This window comes from Emydura macquarii, unplaced genomic scaffold (genome assembly GCF_026122565.2).
Source record: "Emydura macquarii macquarii isolate MOO-44397 ecotype Brisbane River unplaced genomic scaffold, CSIRO-AGI_Emac_v2 contig_1146, whole genome shotgun sequence".
Taxonomy (NCBI): Eukaryota; Metazoa; Chordata; order Testudines; family Chelidae; genus Emydura; species Emydura macquarii.
Genome location: NW_027131283.1, coordinates 17,956,657 through 17,974,339, shown reverse-complemented (window position 1 = coordinate 17,974,339; position 17,683 = coordinate 17,956,657). Strand labels below are relative to the sequence as shown.

Below are 17,683 nucleotides of genomic sequence, written 5' to 3'. Positions count from 1 at the left end.
TCATTTATCATCTGTTTCACACCTGCCTTTTTGACACTCCCTTGCTGTACTTGCTAGAGGATTTGGCTCTTGTTAGTTTTAAGTAGAGATGAATCTGGAGCACAGAATTTGGATCCAGCTCTAGATTCAAAGTTCTCCAAAGTTCAGGCATGTTGCAAGATGAGATTTATGTTCAGGTTCATGTCTAAGTTTTCCGTCCTTTCTCAAGATTTGTTTACATGCATTTTCATTGAATATCATATCAACCAACTGTGATTTATTTTACCCTGCTTGTAGATTTGGCTACTCCTGTGGTTCTTTAAAATGTTTTCTTCTAGCCACGCACCTGGTAAGTATTACCACATTATTCTATGCTTTGTGGTTTGTATTGGTTTCACCTTCACTTTGTATTTTGGTGTTGCAGTTTCCAAAACATGCATGTTAGGCCTTTTGCACAGGAAATTGAATGTGCATCTCTGGAGAACGTGTGGCATAATTTTACTTGGACTTGTAGGCGCTTCAGTCTGTTGTCACCCTCACTTTTTTGGTGTTCTAAGGATTAGATTTTGCTGGTGGTACTCTGATTATTTTTACTCTGCCAAAAGGAGTCTCAGTATGCTGTCAAGCAGAGAGCAGGAGGCAAGTCTGGGCTCTTTCCTTCAGGAGAAACATCTGGGCTGGGGCCCGGCTGAAAAGAGGTCAGGAGGCCACCTTGGGATCAGGGAGGCAGAAGTGAGGCTTGGCTTAAAGTCTTAGTTTCCATAGATACAGCAAATATTTGTCCCTCTTTTTGATCTTTCATTTCTCTCTGCTCCTTTTTGCTGTCTCACCTACTGATGTGCTGGAGCAGATTGGCTCAGTTTTGACTTTCAGCAACAGTCAGAGGAGCTGATGAGCTTCTTGCTGTGCATTTAGCTACTGCAAACCTGTGGCCCAGCAGCTGTCCTCCTCCTCTCCTCTCCTCTGGAGTCAGGCCTGCAATTAGAGACCATAGTCCATCATAGATAGGGGAGGGTCTGTCTGTCTGTCTGTCACAGGGACTGAGCATTTGGAGGAAGAAATAGCGCAGGAATCTGCTATTTCTGGGACAAAGTGAAACATGGACAAAAGGATATGGCTTAAAACACGTCTGGCAGGGAAAGACCAAAACTTAGTTAACTGAAGAGTCTTTAGTATTGTTCTCACATGTCATAGCTACATACTGTCATTATTAAAATCTCTTCACACACATGATAGTGTAATCCCTGCCTCCCAAGACCAAATATGAGATGAAGACCCCCAATAAACTAGAAAATTACTTGTATAGGAAACTGTACAATTCATTTGTCTAAGGCAAATAACACTTGCAATGACAGCAGCATTCTGATTCAGCATGTTAAAGTTTTTAAAATGTTCATATGGATTTCCAAATTTGTATTGCAGTAGCACATAGGAGCCGCAAGCATGAACCAGGACCCATTGTGCGAGGCAGTATATGAACGAAGAATAAAGACGTTACGATTTAAATATTGGTGTATGGACAGCCTTGGGGGTATGACGTCCTCCGCTTATCCACAGAACAGAAATAACATGAGACGCAGAAGTACCAGATTCCTTTCACTGCCCTGCCAATGTGCTTCAATTCTGACGCAGAGGATTCACCTCTAGGGGCATTCAGTCCTTGGCCTCTGTTGAGAATGTCAGCAAAGGTGCTAACTAGTTGGGAGGATTCTGATGAAGACATCTGTCTGGTTGTTTCAGCATTTGGGTTATAAATACGTCCTATGTTTTGGGGGCAGAATCTGTGAGATGAAGGAAAATGAGCCTGAAATGAGGTTCCGTTGAGTAGTGATACTGAATGCACTTTAAGACTTTGCAGATCCTGGGAGTGCAAATGAAGGTGTATATTACTTAAACTACTTGGGGGTGGGGGAAGATGTTTTTCTGTCCTAGGCCTTTTGTTGCCCTTTTCCTTCCTTTTTGACTTCTTCCTTGACATGGATATGAATGGTGAGTCAGGATCCCATGGCGGGGGAGGCGGGGGAGAATAGGAAACTTGGAGCCATAGATTCTCCCTGTCACAGCCACACTCCAGACCCAAATTCCTGCTGATCTCAATCACTTCAGCTCAACACAACATTCTTCTCAGCTGTTTGTGCAGCCAAAAGTAGCAGCAGCTTTAACCACCTGGCTGCTGACATTTGAGCATGGCATTTCTTGTACATCCAAAGCTGTGATTTACATTGTGGTAAAATCTGTTTTATCAAGACTCCTCTTGGGCCATAAAGTTAATCTGAAAAGTGAGGGAAAGGATAAAGCCCACGCTTTGATCTTCCCCTGAGCATGGATCTAATTCCATTCATTGTGAACTCTAGTCTGGGTGATCATAATTTAGGGAATCACAGATTTGACAAGAGCCTGACACAGTTAAAACAGCCATTCTCTGGGCAATTTCAACTATCTCAATAGAAGACAAAGTGAGGCATTGCTTTGCTCCCAGGCTGTCGCAGTGTCACCACACTTCTGCTACCTCTGACTGCTTTCTTCAGAGATGAGCAAGGTGCTGCAATCCGATGACTTGGCAGGCACCAGACTGTCCTGTTGGATCCTTTTCTAAATAAGTACTTCTGTGGTTCTCCCCACTGTGGTGTCTGACCACCTCACAATAAGTGGATTTTAGCCTCTCACACCCCTGTGAGATAATTTAAACTGGGACTAGATTTCTACATTGGAAATTAAGGCACAGGGTAGATAGGTGACTTGCCCAAGGTCATGCAGGAAGGCTGCAGTTAAGCAAGGCCTTGAACTCAGGCTTTCTAGGACCCAATCCAGTGCCCTACCCACTAGACCATCCTTCTTACCCTTATTTGCTGTCTCCTTACATACAGTTCTCCTCATCCTCTAAAAGCATGGACTAGTTGGAGCTTGCAGTGACGCAAGGGCAACTGTTTATATATTCCAGAGGGGTAGCCATGTTGTTGTGTATACAGCAAAAACAACGAGAGTCCTGTAGCACATTAAAGACTAACAAATTTAATTTCTGCAGGCATAAGCTTTCGTGGGCTGTAACCCACCTTGTCAGCTCACGAAGTGGGTTACAGCCCATGAAAGCTTATGCCAGCAGAAATTAAATTTGTTAGTCTTTAATGTACTACAGGACTCTCGTTGTTTATATATTGCCTCTGTGACCACGGGTTTGTGGGGCATAATTTTCTGTTTTTTCTTACTGTCTTGTGTGAGATATCTAAGATGTCAACCACAAATAGACAACCAATAAATATTATTAATGGGCCAAATCCTGAAGTCTTCATTCAAAGAAAACACCTAAGGGTGGGGGGAGTTTCAGAATTTGACACATTATCTGAAAACCAGAGGACTTGCAGAATGGCTGAAGGAAGTAACTAGCATTAAGAACAACCCTGCTCCCCAAACCAGAGTGCACATGTACCTTGTAGCATCTAGTGAATGAAAAGCACCTGTGGCGAGTCCTGCTATTGCCACTTGTAGGATCAGCTGGCAGAGGGCACTATGACCTGATCCTGCTCACACAGTGGCAAAACTTGTATTGACTTCAGTGGTAGCAAAAACCATCCCTATGTGTGTCCTTAGGTGCTAGCTTCCTTCAGAAGTCATTACCAATGGTATAGCTTAAACAAAGGGGCATTGCAATGGTTATTTATGATTGAATTTGGCAGCACCTAGTCTGTTTTGGTAAATTTCAGTCATAGCAATTTAAATACCTTGAAGTTCCGTGTCAAAGTATGAATATGTATTTAAATATATATAAACATGTAAAGCTTTTAAATCCTCATTTTTCAAATTGAGGGTCCTGACCCAAAAGGGTTGCAAGGCTATTGTGGTAAGAGGGTTATAGTATTGCTACCCTTACTTCTGCACTGAGCAGCCAGAGAGTGGCGGGTGCTGGCTGGGCACCCAGCTCTGAAGACAGCACAAAAGCCAGATTTCACAGGGGAGACCAGATTTCAGTTAGTGACATGTTTTTCCTGGCTGTGAATTTAGTAGGGCCTTATCTATGATAGACTGTACACAAGCTAGACATAGGAGTCTGAACCAGGCAACCAATGGCACTGTGGAACAGTAGATTCTTATTGAACAATCTATATCCTACTCTATAGTAGTTGTTTTTGCCCGGGGAGGGGGGGAGAAGGGGTGTATAATTGTGATAGTGCACTTGAGTGAAATGTTAAGTGTTTGCCCCTGAATTCCTTCAGCATTCTAAAGTCTCCCTGTCTTTTCAATTCGGTTGGACTCCCTAGGACTATATTCAGCCCTTAGGTTGATAAGCAGACAATGAAGCAATACCAAGGATGGCAATTGGGACCTTAAGTGACTGACCTTTGAAAAAAAGAATATTGGCTGAAAAGAGTAGTGGTGCAGGTTTTCAGAGTCATTTGTTCAATACTGTGAAATATGTGAAGCATACATGTAAAATTTGTACGTTTTGCTTGCAATTTTGTGGCAGTTTCAATTTTCTGCCTACTGTTTATCAGTCCTCAGTGTTGTGATTTATTTACTGATCTATGCAAAGTAAAAGTGAAGTGTGATGTAGCCCTGGGGCTACCAAACATGTCTTTAATGCTCTTCATGCTCGGTCCTCCCTCCTCATTAACCAAAGCTGGTTGTGAGCACATGTAGGAAGAGCTATAGATCAGAGAGGGAAGAAAGCCAATTCATCATCTAAGACGTATTATCACTGCAGGAGAATAATCAGATACTAAACGGATGCACCTGGTTTTAGCCATTGGTAACAAGATCTGATTTTTTTTTTCTTTTTGCATGTCCTCTGCTCTTCAGTACAGAAGCTATCCCTCTTGTGACTGCACTTCACCCTACATTGTCCCTTTCTAACCCCAAGTTGTATATTAAGTCATGGCAAGGGCATCTAATCATGGTTTGAACCAAATGTTGTCATGTTCTGATTCCCTTATCAGTATCACCTTTTCCTTCTCCCTCTACCTTGTCCTTAAAGAAGACCAGGCAATGGACCTCAGATCAGTGACACGTCGACCGCTTCTTCAAACACTTGATGTGGGAAACCATTCAGAGGCATGATGGCTGAGCTGCAGACCTGGAAAATAACTGTCATCAAGACCTTTACATCTGTCAAAGGAATTTCAGCCCATTGACTTTGCTTTGCCCCCACTTTTTTTTTAACTTTTAATGTGCTGTTGGGTTTTTCACAATACAAAATTAAAGAATGGCAGTTTGCTTTAAGGGGGCTCTGGGGTTATAGTTGATAACTACTAAGCCAATAATAACAGAGAGTTAATCACATGTATAGTTTTAAAATGTTCCAGTGTGTGTCCTTATTCAGGAAAGAATTTCTTTGTTTTTTTTTTTCCTACTGACACACATAGGAAAAAGCACTCTTTCCATATGGAGTGTATGTATTCTGCTATATAAAATCTGTTTAGAGTACTTAAAGTTGGAGAATTGTTTGTGGTTTTTAAACTAGAGATTAGAACAGCGTAAGTAAAAGCCTGCATTGCTTATACAGGGTACAAGAGTAGCTATGCCAGGAGCAAGGGGCAGTGAACTGTTGAGCTGCTCCTGGAGCATGTTAGAAGGTAGATTGTGTGGGCTCCATCTTGCTCTGTGAGGGAAATACACTTGGCATAGACCAGGCACAGGGTATCCTACTTTTTCCAGCCTGTGCACTAAGCAGTACATTTGCAGGATGGAGCCAAGGCTCTGCCCAATCCCCACCATGTTGTATGGGGCAAAGGTCATAACAGTCTTTGCAAAGACTGTCTCTCCTCCCCTAGCTGCTCTCCATGGTCCAGGTAGCTGGCTCAATGGAGTAAAGGTGTGTTTTACACCCCCCCCCTGCTCTCTTGCATGGCTGCACAGGCAGCATCACAATCTGGCCACAGAACTTCCTCAGGCAAAATCCCAATGAATTAGTGGGAGTTCTCAAAGTAGTCAAGGACTGACTCCCTGATTTCAGCAAATTGCTTGAGCATGTGCACAACTTAAAATAGGAGCACGTGCAGAAACTTAAATTGGACCTCTTTTTATGGGGCCTGTTCTGTCTTGTGCCCACCCCAACCCAAGCTTGCTCTTCCTGTGCCTGCCCCAGCCCTGGGGTTAGAGGATGTCTGTGCCCCTGACTATTATTGGGGTGGGGGAGGGGGAGTTCCATGCCTGTGCTTGCCCCCCCACCCCCCTTGTGCATGTCCCTGACTTAAAGCATGTTTAAGACCTATTGATTTTAATAGAACTAAGCATAGGTTAAAGCAAGGCTTTTGCTGAACAGAGAAGGATTTAAATTCATGCTTGTGTTTCTGCTTAATGGGGCCTGAATAAGGATGGCAGGATTTGGCCCACTGTAATTAGATTATATTCTATTGTGTGTATTCACATATGCATTAAAGAATGTACTAACCAGCCCATTTTATAATGTGCACTAAATCCTGCACCTGACCAGTGATTCATCTCTTGAGGCCTAATCCTGCCAGATGCTGAGTGTGCCTATAAAATGTTGTGACCTCAACTGCCACTGAAGTCCTCAGAACTTGAGGGTATGCAGCATCTTGGAAGATATGATTACTGTTAATGCATGTGCAAACATGTTTTTTTAGCTCTTAAAGTATGTGCGTGTGGTATGAAACCTACAGAAAACAATGGTTAAGTCTCTTGTTATACACTTGCATGCTGTGGGCAGGCTGAAAATAAATGCAAAATATTAATGTTTGTTTGAATAGAAAAGGCAGGAATTAATAACATCTTTTAAATCTGTCCTCAAATATCAGTCACTTTATAATACAACTAATAGGCTCAATTTTCAGACCAACATGGTCTTTTTTTTTTTTTTAAACTATTTCTTTAATTGTTTAAATTTACAAATCCTTGCCATGTGAATATCAGACAAAAGATCAGAAGAGCTTTTGTTTAGAGAAACATTATACAGTAATGTAGTAATTACAAGTCTTTTACAGGGTTACCATCTTAGTAGTACCCATCACATGTAATTTCTGGTGGGTTTTTTAAACTATTTCATTTTCCAACATTTCTCTTGGACAAATGTCAATCTCTCTCAGTTAAAATTTGCATGTTTTCAACATGAATATTTCCTTGACCTGTCCCCTGCTCTTAGATAGTAATGCCAGCTTTGTATATCCCTTCTGTCACTTCCCATATGTCTCTCCTCTTCCCAAATGTGGGCGTTGTGTTTTCAGATGACTTGTAAGTGCAGATGTAGAAGAAAGGTGGAGGCCAGTTGCAAATTTGGCCTTGTGTTCTCCCATCTACTGTAACACTTGTACCATACAATAAAGAACACTTTGAATTTGCATAGGTCCCTTCACCTGAAGAGTGCATAGAACTTGAAATTAGAGCTAGGTGAAATTTTTTGGCTAAAACTTTTTTTCATCCAAAAAATACATACTTGGCAACACCAAATACTTTGCATGTGTCAGTTTTTTTGCTGAATTGTTTCTAGGGAAGGGGTGGAACCCTAAACAAATTCTCAGTCAAAGCTGTTAGTTCCAATGTTTTTTAAACATTTTGATTTTTTTTTCTATTTAAAATGTTTAGAAATTTCCTTACATTTTAATTTTTTTTAAAGGGCCACTTAAGAAAAAGCAACATACAAAAGGTTTTGTTTCAATTTTAAAACATTGAATTTGGGTTGACCCTGAAATTAAATTAATTATTCAGAATCACCAGCAAACACAACTGTGCAAACTACATTTTCAACTTGAAATAATTATTAAACAGCAAGTACACTGCAGCTATTTTTGGATGACTGTTTAATTTATATATAATTTCCCTGGTACAGTAAGTGTTGTGGAATTCTTGCCACCATTTAGACCAGAGTACTAACGAGTAATCTGGATGTGGCCAAGTCTCCTCAGACTCTCCAGTCTCTGGGTAGGGAATGGAGGTTGGTTCTCAATATAACTGTTCACTCTCCCTTCACGCACTGGAAGATGCTAAAAATATTACATCCTCCCCACACCAATGTTAGCGCAAAGGGTGGAAACAAGTCTCTTCTATCCTTCTGTCATTTGCTGCTTCCCTCTGCCCTGTGGTGTTGAGATGAACTATTCTGTCCTCCCTATTAATAGGGGTTCTTAAGGTTTCTCTTAGGCACTCTCATTTCCTCCCAGCAGTTGGTTTCCATTTGATAACTTCTTGGGAGTCTGTCTTGGCATCTGGAGTGCATGTCCCAGATATGTCCAATGCTTCCTTCTGATTCTGGTGGAGATGAGCTGCTGGTTGAGCATTTCTCAGACTTCTTTGCTGGTGCTTGAAGTCTTTCCATCCAAAGCCCAGAATTTTTTCATAGGTACTTATTTTCAAAAGTGTATTTCTGTCTTATGGCTTGGTAGATCTACAGCTTTTACAGCTGTATGTTAACAGTAAGACTACACTGAGTTAAAACTGTTTTGTTTCCGATGCTGTATATCCTTGATTTTCATATGTTCTTGCATTTAGTAAATGCTGTGAAAGCCTTTCCTATCCTTTGATGTCCCTTTCTTCTTGCGGTCTCCATTGGCTGCCCAGGTAGACAACTGTTCTTCGAATGTGACGTTGCTGCTTGGGTTTCAAGGATGTTTGGTTTTTACACGACTGATTTTTTAGCCCTGCAATGGCCTACTGTGTTTTGCCATGTTTATCGGTCTTAAAAAGTTCATGACTTTTTGGGGACGTTGCTCAATAGTGCAATATCACTGGCAAAGTCTAGATCTTCAGGGCATTTGCCATCTACCCATGCTATCCCAGTGTTTGTGTTGCTAATGCATTTCATTATTCAGTCTATGATAATGCCAAACAGTAGAGAGATGGCAGCCCTGCCAGTGTCCTTTTTGAACCACTGCTACTCTTTACAGAATACTTCGCATCTCTATGTATGGCCTTAATGATAGTAACAACTTTAGCTGGGGTTCCATAGGACTGAAGAATATTCCACAATGTATGTCTATGCAGGCTGACTAATATCTTTTGAAATAATGCAACCGATGAGAGGAGCCTGCCATTCTACATATTTTTCTATTATGGTCCTTAGTGTGAATATTTGATCTATACAGGATCTCTTGGGCCTGAATCCAGCTTGTTCTTTAGGCTCAGCAACCACTACCTCTTTCCTGTGTAGTATCACACACTGAAGAAGAGTTTCCTTACAACAGAGTAGTGCAACTCCCATCTCCAGCGAGATCATGCTTTCTGGGTCTTCTGACAGTTATTCCAGATTTCTACTGTGCAGGCGTCTCCTATTTTCCCCAGAATTCATTAAACAGTTTTCAATTTCATAAGTGCTTTTAGCATTTTTGCCACTGTTTTTCAGTTTCTTGATTGCTGCCTGTACTTCTGACATCACTATTGGACCGCTGTTAATGTGAATCTGATCAATTTGACATTTCATCAAAATCTGGTGCTGAGATGGGACTGGGTCTTTAGAGGACTTCCTTGAAATGCTCTGTCCATCTATTTTCTGGTCTACCTCAGTTTAAGCATTTTTCCATCTTTACTTTTTATTAGCCCATCCTGTTTTTGAAATTTCCACCCAAGGTTTTAGTCACTTTGGTAAATGGCCCTGTGGTTTTCTTATTTTTATGAAAGGGGGGTGAATTGGGTCATTTATATGTAGACCATTCTTTCCTCTTAACATCCAGTGATGTGTCCTGCCAGCGATGGCAATATATCAAATAACATACAATATTAGGCATTTTTAACCTGGAAGAGAGTCGATTTGTTTTTTACACTGCATATCCAAATCTCTCCATATAAATTATTGCTTTATCACAAATATAATGGCACTAGAATGCTCATGACACTATCCTGAACTGGTGACTGCATAGATTCCCTCAAGGAGGGAGAGAGGCTCGTTAACTGTGGTATTCATGTTGGAAGCATAACCTCCCTAACACATGGAAAAGGGTCCTTTTTTTAACTAAAGAAAAAGCCAGTTGCATACGGTTGACTCAACTTGTCAGCTACCAGCTCTGGTTAAGAGGTTATCAGTTAGAAAGTTTCTTTCTAAGATGAGGAGATATTAACTTATTTTCAGGAGAGCTTTAATTGGCTTTCATGAAGTAGCAGTGAATGATTAGAAATGTCTGACAGCTTTATCAACAAACACTAGCTAAGGTCTAATATTCCAGCTAGGCCCATTTGGATCATAGTCATATGCCTGAATTTGGAAGCAGCTGTTGGCTCAGGCAGAAGGTTTGTTTAAAAATAGGTCATCTACCAATCAAACATTCCCAAAGGGGATGTGCTTTGTTTGTGTACATGGTACTACATCAGCTTTTCTAATTACCTATTCAGATGATGTTTTCTGTTTCATGTGTATGGTTGTGTGTTGTTTATTCCTAGTTGCATTTTCTCCCCTGCTACTTCAGCAGTCATGTTTAGCATTGGGCTGTGTGCATACCCAACAGGGGAAACGGGTGGGAGGAAAAAAGATTGGCAAGAGAAAACAAAGCCAAAAAGGTGCCTCCCTACCCCCGCTCCCCAAACCCTGCAGCAACATTCTCTCCACACTGTCATGGGACATTCAAAATGCTGGATATAATAAAAAATGAATTGCAAGCTCTAGCTTCACACGTAGGAAACACTTGTTGGAGAAGCATCAGGTAACAAGTTGCCTCTGCTTTCAAACACATGCTAGGCATACCCAAACTGAGCAGATGCTTTTATGTACAACACAAGTGTATCCTGTCCTTCCTACAGTTGCATGATCATAAGCACAAGCTGTCTCATAGGGAACCTGTCATTCTCATTCAAGAATAACATCATAGTGCATTGTCATTCATTTCCTCCTTCCAGTTTAATTATTTGCTAAAACATCAAATCTAGCTAATTATTAACCTAATATGCATAGGTGTAAAAATAAAATATACTTCAATTTAAAACAAAAAAAATTTGAAAATCCTTTTCTTCACTTCCCTACAAACATCTGAAGTCAGATGCTGTGTTCCCTTCCAGGTGCTGATGACTATGCAGCAACGCAGAGCCACGTGGGTCTTGCCAGGTGTCTTGGGTGAAGGAAGAGCTATTTTACAAACCTCTTGTTTTCAGACAAATTTTAAGTACAGAATCATTAAAAGCTAAGATGACCTGTCTATATGTCCCTCATCTACATTGTATCCGAATACTTCACAACATCCTTGAGGTAGAGATGGGGAACTGAGGCACATCATAAACTTAAGGCCAGTTTCTTAAAGGCATACAGGTGTCTCACTCCCGTTGATTTCAGTGGGAATTAGGGACAGACAGGGCCATACTTATACTTTTAAAATGACTTGCCTAAGGTCATTCAGGAAGTCCTATGACAGAGCAGGGAATCAAATCCAGAAGCCCAAGTTCGTACCTTGATTACTGGACCATCCTTCCTGTCTAGGGTCAACCTTCCTCTCTATCTGTCTGGGGTAATTAGAGCATCTAATGCATTCCTCTGCCAGTCTGAGGTTGTTTCCTACTGCACTTATTAACCTTTTCTCTAACTTAGTTTTCAGTGCCCCAAGCAATGGGGTGTCTGCCATTTCCTTTGGAAGATTATTGTTCTGCCATAAAATAGCTCTTCTTCTTGATACCCTGTTTCCCCCGCCCCCTTTTTAAAATGTCCTTTTTTGTCATACCTCTACATTTAACCTTCTAATTCTTCTCCCTTCTAGTGTTTGCTCCTTATTTATAGATTTTATGGAATCACAAAAATATAAGACTGGAAGGGACCTCAAAATGTCATCTAGTCCATCCCCACATGTTGAGGCAGGATTAACTATAATCCCTTAGTAATCATTTAGAAAAGATGCATATTACTAACTCTTTTAATCTTCCCTGATAAATCAGTCTTTCCAGACGTGCTTATTTTTGCTTCTTTCTAAACTCTCTAACTTGTCTATCTCCCTTGTCGTGAGGTTCCAAAACTGAAGGCAATACGCATTGAACAGTCTCAGAGCTCTACATAGAGGGACATTTACCTGTTTTCCCCTCAGATGTATTAATTTTATTTGCTTGTTTCCATCTTCTGTTTCCTCCCATGTTATTTCTTGTTCACAACTCTTCCCAATGTAAGTTCACCCAGAAATATAATGAACATGTTTTTACCCCCCTTTTAACTGATATGAACACTAGCCACACTTAAGTTATATCGCTTATATTGTATTATAACAGGTATTGTTAAAGCAATATGCTCCCCCTCCAAGTGTTTAGTCCACTTATACCAGTGTAAAAGTGCATATTCTGGACTGAAACAAGTTATACCTGTATAGGATGTCTTTACACTGCTCTGACTACATCCACACCATGCCTTTTACCAATATAACTAATATTGGTTTAAAAAAACATATCGTATACCAACATATCGGGTATCTTTATATTAATCTGAACAATATTTATTATACTCTACATTAAATATTTTCCTTCTTAAAATTAATGTAATGCTCCATTAAATCTGCTGAACTGAGGCAATATAAATGGATGTCCTTAATAAGAAAAGGTAGGTATGTTTCCCACTTCAGTACTTCCAGGAGCATGTTCCAGGGGTGGAATAATTTTTGGAGGCAGATCCACCATCTGCAGTAGGTTTTGTACAGTGATGTGAGTAGTGTGTTCTGGTTTGAGTGACCTTTTTTTTTTTTTTTTTTTTTTTTTTTTTGTTAATTGTTTGTTGGAATCTTTTTCATCAGATGAAGAAACACTCAAGGCTGCCAATGTGGTAACTTGACTGTCTATTCACGAGGAACTGAACCAAAATCACTAATCTGTTTCATATATGGGGCCACATCTGCATCAGATGGTAATGATTCAGTTACTAGTTTCCTGGGTCTGAGTTCCTTAGAAGCAGGAATGAGAAACCGATTTTGTGATGGAGTGATTTTGAACCCAGAAATGAGGGTTGTCATCACCAGTCCTGGGTTATTCCAGCATCGGATGTGTCTTTAAAGAGGACATGAGGGCAAGTCTTTAGCTGTAGTTTCAATTCATTCTTGAGAGAGCTGGTCCTAAAAGTCATGTAAAACTTCTGCTTCCATTTCAAAGTAAATGTGTAAAGACAATGTTCTGAACTGTGGTGAGGAAAGAGTAGCTTGGGAGATGCATTCCAGCATGACTTGTATTGTGTGTTTGAATGGAAAACAAGCGCACACACTTTTTAAAATGGCTGCTGAGACTTGCTTCTTGGATGAATCCAAAATGGTGGCAGATTTTTATGGTTTTCATGATAAACTATTTCAAAAGTCTTGTGGCATCACCAACTTTTAAGGTGACTGTGCTGCGTAGTCCGTTGCTGATTTTGAGGTCCCTAGCAGTTCCTTTGTTTTGCTTTCATGATCTTAAAAGTCCGCTCGTCCATCCTTAGTGTTTCAGTTTCACCACATCTTTCAAAAGGGGCTGAAACTGAACAGATCTGTGACTTTTGTGTGCATATGGACAGGAACTGTGATCCTAAAGAATGTGGCACCCACAAGCATACACATGGCTTTAATACTCTTATTTTATTTAAAGCCCTATAATTTAGAAAGCCATGTGTCAATTACCAGCCTAACCAAATGCTTGATGATGATGATGATCTGTGAGAGACAGCCTTCTGCCTCTGCCCTCCCCTCTCCTCTTTACAATGATTAACTCTTACAGGATTTAAAGAATTGTTTGATCATGCAAGAGTATTAAATGCTAGAAAGGTCCCCCCCACCAGTATTAACTAATGTAGTCAAGATGCAGTCAATTAGCCTACAGAGCAAGCCTGATGGGTCGGTGGGAGGAGTGAACTGTTCCAGCTGAAGCTTGGTAAAGAAAAGTTGAGTTCCAAAAAACTGGAAGCAGGTGAGTTTTATGAATAAGAGAAAAGCTCGAGCCATGGGGTAAACAACAGCAAAAACCTGTGTAAAGGATAGTGATGTAGTAGGGAAAGCCAAACCTTTGAAATAGAAGATGAAAAACAGCACTCAGGATTTGTACCCTAACTCAAGTGAAATCTTCCTCGTTGACAGACTGGGGACTAACCACCACCTACTTCTGATTTCCCAAATCTGCCTCCCCGTGTAGGGAAAGGAAAGTCTCATGAAGGTGGGAGATCATTGTGGATGTCTGAGGGTCCAACATGCTGGAGAGACCAAGCTGTGTTCATCCAGGAAAGGCTACCGGGTCTTAAAAGGAAGAGAGCGTTCCTCTACCCTGTTCTTCTAAACAACTCAATCACTTTACTTGGTATGATACCCCTTTCCCCCTACGTTTTCCCTAATTTAGACTGTAAGTACTTTACAGCAAGGGTGTAACTTTTTATGTGGCTGATAATGGCCATGCTCACTAGTGGTGCATTATAAGTAAAAATAGCAATAACAAGAAGCTGCTATTAACTAATGAACTATCGTAGTCGCACACCCACTTTTTAGGTGGAGGGAAGGAGCTGTTGCTGCTGAAGATGGGTGTTTACTGTGCTTATACAGTTGAAGGGTGGGGGGAGGGAAGGACTGTGAGTTGACAACAGTTCCAGAAACTGAGAGGTCTTGCCCCTCTTACAAAGCCTTAGTAGCTAGCTTCTACTGGTTGCTGGAGTTGATGAGGCTGTGTTCTCAATCTCACTAAAACTTCTTTCCTCCTATTCCTCCTCATCACTATTTCTCTTTATGCTCGCTCTCTCTCTCTCCCCTGGGAAAGGCTTCCCCCACCCCCCATGCACTCAATCTCCTCTGCACCTTCTTGGATTTTAACTATCTTCTTCTGAGTTCATTTGCTCAAGTTAGATCAGGGCTGCGACCTTGTCTGTTAGTGTCTTGTGTAGTTCTGTATACATTCAGTAATCCATTCAAGTCAAGTAGTCTTTCTGAGGCTGCCTCCTTGTTTGCTGGTACAGTGCATACTTATGGTGCACTGGTCAATAAATAAGTGATAGTTCTGAGCTGGCTTTCCTTTTTTATTTCCTCTTGGTTGGATTCTAAGCAGCTCTGTAATTAACCCTCTATTTCTGATGAAGGTAAATCCTGACTGGTGATTGTACCCACCTGAAAGGGATTCTAGGCATGACAAGTTTGGAAGTAAAACTGATCATGAGTTGCTGTACGTTCTAGCTTTAGAGAGACTGATCGAAGTCCTAGTTTCTTCTGAGTTTGTGCTTACCAGTCTTTATTGCCAAGGCATGGTGTAGACTCTTAAATACTTTACAGAAGTATTGGATTGAAAGGCAAACTTCTTTCAGTGAAATGGGATTACTCCTGGCTATAGAGTGAGGGAGAAAAGTAAGAGTAAACAAATACATTTAAGTGCAAAGTTTACATAGGGATGAAGATTCAAATATTTATAGGCTTACTTGAACATTTTGAAGTTCACCTATGATTAAAAATGCCTGAACATGTTACCGTCTAACAGAGGTTCCTTGAAATAGGGAGACACAGACCTTCGTAAATGTCAGGGATTTACAGAGAAATTAGCAACAAGTTACAACCTGAACAGGCTTTCCTCCCCAATCTCTGCTCCATCTTTTTGTTACCAGAGACCATTCCCTTTCCGGAATCTTCTGTGCTCTGCTGAGGTGTAGCCTGTGGGCCCAGTTCCCCAAAGGGATTCAGGCTCTTAAACATAGGAGCCTAAATTCCAGATTTAGGGGTCTCTGATCCAGAAACCACCACCTGCTGGGCTGCCACCTAAACCTGCAGGTGCCTAAACTCACTCAGCACCTTCATTTTTGATGTAAAAGTTCCCTAGGCAACTATATTTCTGCCTCTGGGCATGCATGCTTTTGTCCACCTCTCACCTAAGCCCTGTGTGATCCATCAAAACAAGCACAGGAATGCTTATCTTCTGCTGCTCTTCCCCCTGGGGCCCAATCCAGCAGGTGTGCTTTGAGCATGCCTATTGGATTGAACCCCATTCAAAATCCAGGAGGAAGTGGTGGTGCTGCCTCACTTAACTTTTAGCACAGGGGCTAGAACACTGAAAGGGCCAGCGAGAGAGTGAGAATGATTGACTGATTCTATGGCCTGATGGTTAGGGCACCCATCTGGAGGCAGCAGACCCAGGGTCTACGTCCTCCTGCTCCAATGACTATGTATCTAAAGTGGAACAACTTCAATAGGAGAGGCCAAGGGAGCCTCACATCAGACTATCTCTATAGCCCAGTGGCTGGAGCATACATCTCAGGTGTGGGAGACCCCTGTTCAAATACTCAGTCACTCAGGATGTACTGGGGAGAATTCTAACCATGGGGCTAAGTTGGAAGGGTCCTGCCACTTCCATCAATTGTTTCTTCCAAGAATGGCTTGGGTGCCTAAGCTGTTTGACTCAAGGAGTGGGGTTCCTGGCTGTGGATTGCAAGCAAAGGTAGGCAACTTTTTTCAGCCTGGATTTAGGCAACAAACTTTGAGAGGTGCATGGCTTAGGAGACACCCCTGTCGTCAGCAGGTCCCTGCCTAGCATGTAGACACCTGTCTATTCCCACTCATTGTACAGGGAGGTTTTTTTTCTAGGTGCCTAAAAGTGAAGCATGGCCCAGCATTGCAACACCGCCCTTCTGTGGATTCAGGCCACAGAGATGGTCCAGTCTACAATATTGTCTTGAGTTTTGTTGCTGCCATTTGGATCAAGATGGAGCATTGCATACTGTAACTTGCAGAGAAAACTTTGGCCCACCAGCACTAGCTAAGCACTGTGTGAACTGGAGGTGAATAGACAGTCAACAGGAATGGTAAATCAGGAGTTCTATTTTCTTTATATCTATTTGAGCAAAGATCCTCATGAGAGTTAGGGCTGTGATTAGTTCTGTTATATTAAACAATCATTCTGCTTTTTTTTTTTTTTTTTTTTTTTTTTTTTTTAAATGGCCTGAGGATGTTTCTTTTTCACACTGACAGCAGTCCGCTTCCATTAAGCTGGGAAGAGCCATAAAGTCTGCTGCACCTCACCCAGTTAGTTCTGCTTGACCTCCCACTTGACTCTGTTACACCTCGCTTGTGATGGAGACCATGAACTGCTCTCCGGTTTCCACTTGAGTGTTGAAGTGTTAGTCCCATAATCCAGTGTGCAAGTGGCTAGTAAAATGGGTGCATGAGGCAGAGGGCAAATTCCTGCTGTAACGGATAAGTCTCCAGCAGTCCCAGGCATGCTGATCAAAAGGTGCAGAAGGAGGTCAAGATTCTAGATAAGTAGAATGAGTGTTCCGGGAGAGTCCTATTATGTCCTCAGAGGCAGAGTGTTGTAACTTGTAATCCCCTTTATTTCACTTTGCATCAACAGAGATTCCTTCAGATTTCTGCTCAGTTTTTGAGTTTCCTGCTCTAACACCAGTTCACATGATAAAAGTACTGTGACTATTGATATAAATTACTGAATTGAATCATGGTCTCTGGCAATGCAGACACTAAATCTATAAAATAATTGGCAGTGCTTCTTAGAAAACCTTTGTCCCCTTGTGATCTTGAGCCCAGTGTAAACTTCAAAGGGAAATTTCTTAAAATACAAAACTGAAGGAGTTTAGTTATTGTCACTCACAATTTGAACCCCCCATAAAATATGGTGTGTAGCTCTTGGGCACTGGTTTAGCCTTATTTGTATGTTATGGTAATTTATAATCTATAGGATAAAGCATATACTTGTACCACTTTTTCCAGTTCCATCATCCAAAATATCTTGGTATTATCTAATTGGAAGTGCTGTGATTTATATATGGGAATCCCTTCCTGCCAATTTCTTGGCAGGCATGGCATGACATGGAGATAGAACTCACAATAGACTGATCTCATGAACATCCGTGTTGTGAATTCTT

At 41.3% G+C, this 17,683-nt stretch overlaps 2 long non-coding RNA genes across 3 annotated transcripts in view; both read left to right on the top strand.

Annotated features, from left to right (window-relative positions):
* Positions 1-298: 298 nt before the first annotated feature.
* On the top strand, positions 299-5,403 carry LOC137152225 (uncharacterized). The gene is made up of 2 exons (XR_010919492.1): positions 299-328; positions 4,949-5,403. It is a non-coding gene; the product is annotated as an uncharacterized lncRNA (long non-coding RNA).
* Positions 5,404-13,825: 8,422 nt separating this feature from the next.
* LOC137152226 (uncharacterized) overlaps positions 13,826-17,683 on the top strand; it is a 47,714-nt gene continuing 43,856 nt past the window's right edge. For both annotated transcript variants that reach the window (XR_010919494.1, XR_010919493.1), the window contains exon 1: positions 13,826-14,133. This is a non-coding gene — a long non-coding RNA (uncharacterized lncRNA). The remainder of the gene's footprint in view (positions 14,134-17,683) is intronic.